Source organism: Vombatus ursinus, unplaced genomic scaffold (genome assembly GCF_900497805.2).
Source record: "Vombatus ursinus unplaced genomic scaffold, bare-nosed wombat genome assembly UNPS02014909.1, whole genome shotgun sequence".
Taxonomy (NCBI): Eukaryota; Metazoa; Chordata; class Mammalia; order Diprotodontia; family Vombatidae; genus Vombatus; species Vombatus ursinus.
In genome coordinates, this window is record NW_020954687.1 from 5,788,801 (window position 1) to 5,794,800 (window position 6,000).

The following is a 6,000-nucleotide window of genomic DNA, read 5'->3' on the forward strand; positions in this document are numbered from 1 at the left end:
AACAATCATTTATTAAGTACTTCTACTAGGCATTGTGCTGGGCTTTGGGAATCCAAAGAAAACAGTGAGAGTCCCTGACATATTTTAATGGAATAAACAACATAGCACATATGTAAGCAGATACGAGGTAACCTAGTGGGTATAGGGAAAGACTAACACTGAGAAAGGCCTCATTCAGAGAAATCTTGACAGAAACCAGGAATTCCAAGAGGTGAAGCTGAGGACAGAGAGCAAATTATGGCTGTGATACTGACTGACCATGTGACCTTGAGAGGTCACTTAACATCTCTGAGCAAAGGTTAACTTTCTTTAAAATGAAGAGATTGAAAACTAAAAATAAATAATTTTTTTAAAAAATGAGGAGATTGGATCTCTCTAAGCTTCCTTTTCTTCATAGATACTATAGATTGGATGTGTTTTTTCTTATGTTTACTATTCCTCAGAATTCTAAGTGACTCTCAATGCTGCAAACTAATTGGGAGCAGTCACAATAAAAGTCTAAAACAATCTGAACAGATGTATGTGACAGGGATTTTTTTTTAACATGCTTATGTTGCAGCTCCTCTGAGGTATCCCCCACTTTGACCTCACACTGGTGGGTTGGGTCCCCAGGGAAGGAGGGTTGGAGAAGGCTGCTACCTTAGGTTGTAGAAGTACCCTATGGCCTATGCTCCTACTATCACTATAACTCATGACCCCCCATAGTGTACTTCCCATTAACAATTATCCAGCAGACACAATTATTCTATGCTACAGTATTTATTAAAATGAAATATAAGAACAGTCTAGAAAACATTCCCCACACAAACTTGGGCCACACAGCCACAAATGCAGGATCTTTGGGATACTACATCAATGATAGTGATAGTCCATATAGGATTCATGTATAGCAAAAGCAACTTACAAGTCCTGGCACTACAGAGCCTGGAAGACATTTTTATCTTTGTAGAGTCCTCATGCTCGGTTCCAAGGCTCTGTTCTGACTCTTTTCTCTACTGCCAAGGATTCCATCCCTTGAAGCTGCTTCCTCCCCTGCCTCTCTGCATCCATATCTATCTGGAATGTGCCTCTCTGCTCCCTGTTGGTTACAGTGTCTCCTGCTGATCGAGTAGCCCCCTTCAAATCTATATGTCTAGTGTAGAAAGGAAAGAGAGAAAAAAAGTGTCTCCCCTTCCTATAGGGATTTCACTCAACAACTGCTTCTTGACTTCCTTTAGCTCCTCAGGGCCTAGCTATTCAATACCTCCAGACAATAAAGTTGTTACTTTCTTGACTTAATCACAGAGTCAAATTACCTCATGAAGGGATGGGGAAGGGGGTGGTAATAAGGTCTCTACAGTTAGTTTAACATCTCATAGGTACCTTGTGACTACATTCTGGACCTTCTACTTCTATACTAATAACATAATAAACTACTCTGCTGTACCATACCATACCCATATCATGCCATACTATACTATATGATACTATACTATACTATAGTATACTACTCTTTAAACTGAAGCAGAGGGGATCCTCTCATTTACATTTTTATTTACATAAGAATTTGTCTGTCTGATAATTCATAGTTATTTCAAATATGGAACCTGTTCTGTGGGGAAAAAATGTGGATTTGGAGAAGAACTATAAAGATACTTCCCAATTTCTTTAATCTGTCTCTACCCTCCACCTCCCCATTTCCCAGTCCATGCTAACAATTTACCATATGACCTCAAGCCTAAGCAGAGAGATCTTTTTTTTTTTTAAGTAATCATACCTTTCCTAGGAAAGGAGAAAAAATAAAAAGGAACAAAATCTTTATACTTTCCCTTGGATGAGGTAAGAGACTGGCACTAAGTCATACCTGAATGTTGTTGAATAAAGTTAATAAAGGAGCTAAGAAGTTGTTCATAGTATTTTTCTTAACATCCTATCCTTTCCTGCTATTCTCAAGTCTGTGAATATTTTCAAATAGTTTCATTTTTATAATTTTTTTGATTCATTGCAAATATCCATGTTAGAAATCTCAACAGAATAATATATTCCACCTATTTTAAAATACTTGGAAAAGCCACTACCAAGAGAATTCTTTTTTGGGAAGAGGCTAGTTATGTGGAGGGCAGTTAGGTGGTGCAAGGTAGTACAGTGGATAGAGTGCTGGGCCTGGAGTCAGGAAGATCTGAGTTCAAATGTGACCTAAGACACTTACTAGCTATGTGATCCTCAGCAAGTCACTTACCCCTGTTTGTCTCAGTTTCCCTGATGAGGGGCCCATCATTCAGTTTCAGAAGCCAAGACCTTTGCCCCTTTTCGCCAAAAGGAATTTGGCTCCCATTTGTTTACAGACCCCAGAAAACCCTTAAACTTTTAGATTCCTTATAGACTGCCTTTATTTCCCTTTGAAAGCCTTAGCCTTACCTTTTGATCTTATTCAGATGCACCTTTGCCCCTAACCCTAAAAAGAATCTGGCTCCCATTTGTCTACTGGTCCCAGAAAACCCTTAAACTTTTAGGTTCTTTATCTACTCCCCTTATCTCTCTAACCCCACCTTCTGATCCTTTCAAACTTCTACCTTCCAGTTCCCTTCATTATCTATTCCCATTGTCTATTCAATCCCTCAGAACTTCCGATTGGAATTCTCATCTAGACCCTTTTTCCAGCCCCTTCCTCTGGCTACCCAAAGTTACTTTAGTATATAAAAGATCCACCCTTGCCCCCGATTTTCTCATGCCCAAAAGGCTGAGACTGTCTCATGCCTGCTCCCTATGGGTGTTACTAATCTTCAGGTTCCTTGGGAGTCTGGCCTGTATGTTTTATCTCTAATAAACTTTTTCTCTAGCTGGAGGAAGATTTGAGTTGATTTCTTTCAGGCAGGGCCCGGCGCTGCCATCTTGGGGTGCCTCTGTGCTCCTAGGAGCACCCTAAAACCTCTAGACCTCTTCATCCCCATCTGTAAAATGAGTTGGAGAAGGAAATAGAAAACTACTCTAGCATCTTTGCCAAGAAAACCCAAATCGGCTCACAAAGAGTCAGGGCAGGTTAGCAGAGACATGTGATAGTAAATCAAGGGGCTAGAGGCAGGGAGCAGGGATCTGTGTCAAAAGTTTGAGTCAATACCAGAGCATTACAATGGTCAATAAAGAGGTGAAAACACTTGGTTCAAGTCATAGATTTAGTGCTAAAGGGGACCTCAGAGGATCTCTCAAGCAACCCCCTTTTTTCATATGTAAGCAAAATGCGGTCCAAGAAGGCAAAATGACTTGCCCAAGATGGCACAGGTAAAATGACAAAGCTAGGATGTTAACCCACATCCTCTGACATAAGCAGGTTAAGATAACAGGAGACCAAGGAGGGTCAAGACACACATTTATTAAATGTATCATGCACTGCGTTAAGTGCTGGTTTGAGTTTCACAAAGTCCAAGACCATTGGTATCAGTCAGAATCACATGGGATACGGATTTCTTTAGGGTGAGGTATGATATAATTGCTTTCAGTTATATCAATGAAATGATACAGTTTTCAGCTTTCAGCTCTCTGAAAAAAAAAAGCATCAGCTAGAAAGTTCACCACCATTATGAACAACAGCATTAGAAGGGTAACTAAGGCTTGGTATAACTTGGGTTTTGCCCTAGGGTACCACAATTTAGAGGACACTGACAGAGTTTATACTCTTTCCACATAAAAACTACTGAGCTTAGTACTTACTTAGCACGAATAATTAGTTACAATTGGAAGCTGCCATATGATAAGCTTTCTCTACCATCCCCGAGCTGTTGTGGTCCAGGCCTTTTCGACCTGACAGGTTCAAGCTCTGCTGCTACCCGCTTCCCCCCCCCCAGCCTCCAACCAATATCTTCTCTAATAGCAGTTTTCAGATGTCCTACACACACACATACTCTTTCATGGTATCCCCAGGCCTCTTCCAGTGTTTTAAGTAGAGCAGGGAAGCCAAGGCTTTGCCCCAGAGCAGGTAATTTGGATGTATAGATATCACCTTCTTTAGAGTGCTCACCCTACTCCTGGTGGTGGCAGCAGAGCTCCTGGTAGTGGCAAAGCACTGACAACCTTTTATTCTCTCCCAACCTTCTCTTTCCCAGAAATCCCTTGGTAGTTGCAATATGCGTCTGCCCTTGGCACCACATTCTCAAGAGGGTAGAAAAATAAAGATGCTCCAAAATGTGCTTCCTACTCACCTCAGGCCACACCAAAGGTGAATGCCTCTTCCACTCCAATCCCCACACTCGTTTCATTTGCCACAAATGAAAAACTTTTTAGTTATGATTCTGGTCTCTACCTATAATGAGGCTTTGTGTTCCATTGTCTTTTTTACCCACAACTCAACTGAATTGGTCTTTAAAAGTTGATTTGAAGATGCCTTTCATGTTGCTTTTCCTAGGCAAGTTGTGTAAAGCTTTCCCCAGGTGTCAAACTTTCTACTTACTACTCTTAACAACATCACCCTCAAGGAAAATAGCCAGGTTCTTAGCAGTAGCAGATGAGATAGGTGCTCAATTTTCTCACACAGTAAGATTTTGATACATATGGTGATACAAATTTTTCTCTTGCATTTACCTACAAACAAACCATTTCCATGAGGCAGCTAGGTACCACAATGGATAGATCACTGGCCTTGGAGTCTGAAAGACCTGAGTTCAAATCCAAACTTTGACACTAACTAGTTGTGTGACCCTAGGCAAGTCATTTAACCTTTGTTTGCTTCTGTTTCCTTAATTGTAAAATTGAGATAATAATAGCACCTACCTCACAGAGTTACTGTGAGGATCAAATGAGATAAAAAAATTGTAAAGCACTTAGCACAGTGCCTGACATATTGTTTCCTGCCTTCCACGACCATTGCTATACTCTGAAGCAGTTTCACCCTTGCTTTGTCCATTTGTGTTCTATTGCAGAAGAATGGAGTATGATCCAAGTTGAGCATGGAAAAGTCAGAACATTGGGAATAAATGTTGCTATAATGATTCACATGGGTACTCCCTGTCAGCCTTGCCTGTGAGGAGAAGACACCATCATAAAAAAACTAGAGAGCTGGATTTTCTCACATGAGTATATTGTCTTAATATCCAATGCTACTCCACCCCCGTAGTCCTATAATATTGTGTTCCATCAAAAAAGGTATACCATTCTGGAGCCATAATCTAGTTGTGGGTCTCCTTCCATCTTGCTTGTTATTTCATCTTTTGTGCATTTATGTTTAGGCATCTGAAGTCATGAGTTTTTTTGTGTTTTTTTTTTTTAACTTTTAGACAATTGGGGTTAAGTGACTTGCCCAGGGTCACACAGTTAGTAAGTGTCAAGCGTTTGGTCTGAGACCGAATTTGAACTCAGGTTCTTCTGACTTCAAGGCCGGTGCTCTATCCACTGCGCCACCTAGCTGCCCCATGAAATCATGAGTTTTGTTTGTTGTTAGCTTGATTGTTGGATTTTATCTCCTGTGAATTACTATGAATATTTATCTCACCTCTAGTATGAGGGCTTGCTGAACCCTTTTCAGGGTTGCTCATCCACCTTTGGTGTCTACCTGGCACTCAACTCTCACCTGTGGCTCCAAGAAGCTGTAGCATGCACAGCAGCCACACTCCAGTAAAACCATCTCAGCAAATAGATTAAACCAGGTTGAGGGTAGCCAACAGGCCCCAAACCCACTGATGAGTTAGGGAGATGTCTACCTGAAGCAAGTGAAGACTTCCCTTGGGAAATGGGCAGAGGAGAACAATTTGTTCTAATGGCCTTGAAGGTGGCTAAAGCAGGTACCATGGAGCACTTAGAGCATGGTCAGACATTGAAGACACCAAGGTCATCCTCTGCATCCTAGGCCATTGCCAATTGTCTTGACTTTTGTCTTGCCAGTGGACTTGAATGACTCTGGAAGAAAGAGTGAGGCTGATAACTTTGTGCAACTCAGCCTCACAACTCCAATTCACACACAAGTCAGACATCATCCATGATGTCATTGATCCTCTTTAACAATGAAGGATCACCACCATCAACAACAACAAC